Here is a 1,002-nt window from a genome sequence, read left to right as displayed (position 1 = left end):
TTATTGTATTTGACGTCTAATTTCATACCATTGTGATCCGAGATGCTTGATATAATTTCAATCTTCTTGAACTTGTAGAGACTTGTTTTGTGTCCTAACATGTGATCTATCTTTGAGAATGACCCATGTGCACTTGAGATGAATGTATGTTCTGCAGCTTTGGGATAAAATGTTCTATAAATGTCAATTAAATCCATCTGATCTAGTGTGTCATTTAGAGTCACTGTTTCCTTGTTGATTTTTTGTCTGGAAGACCTATCCAGTAAAGTCAGTGGAGTATTAAAGTCCCCTACTATGACTGTATTGCTGTTGATCTCTCCCTTAAAATCCTCCAAAAGTATTTTTTTAATATTTAGCTTCTCCTATATTGTGTGCATATATGTCTACCAGGGTTATATCCTCTTGTTGGATCTATCTCTTTAGTATTATGTAGTGACCTTTGTTGTGTCCTGTTATGGCCTTCATTTTGAAGTCTATTTTGTCAGATATGAATATTGCTACCCAGCTTTGTTGTTGTTTCTATTTACATGACAAGTGCTGACAAGGTTGTGGAGAAAAGAGAACCCTAGGAACTGCTGGTGGGAATGCAGACTGATGCAGCCACTATGAAAAATAGTATGAAGTTTCCTCAAAAAATTAAATAAGGAACTGCTATTTGACCCAGTGATCCCACTTCTGGGAATATATTCTAAGAAACCCGACACACCAATCAGAAAGAATATATTCACCCTGAATTCATAGCAGCACAATTTACAATAGCTAAGATCTGGAAACAGCCAAATTGCCCATCAGTAGAGGAGTGGACAAAACAGCTATGGTGCATTTACACCATGGAATACTATGCAACTATAAAATAGAAGGATCTCTTACCCTTTGAGACAGCATGGGCGGACTTGGAGAGTATTATGCTAAGCAAAATAAGCCAGAGAGAGAAAGACAAGTATCACATGATCTCAGTCATATGTGGAATCTAATGAAAATAAACTGCTGATGAACAAAATA

This window comes from Myotis brandtii, unplaced genomic scaffold (genome assembly GCF_000412655.1).
Source record: "Myotis brandtii unplaced genomic scaffold, ASM41265v1 scaffold297, whole genome shotgun sequence".
Classification (NCBI taxonomy): domain Eukaryota; kingdom Metazoa; phylum Chordata; class Mammalia; order Chiroptera; family Vespertilionidae; genus Myotis; species Myotis brandtii.
This window is presented reverse-complemented; position numbering follows the sequence as displayed.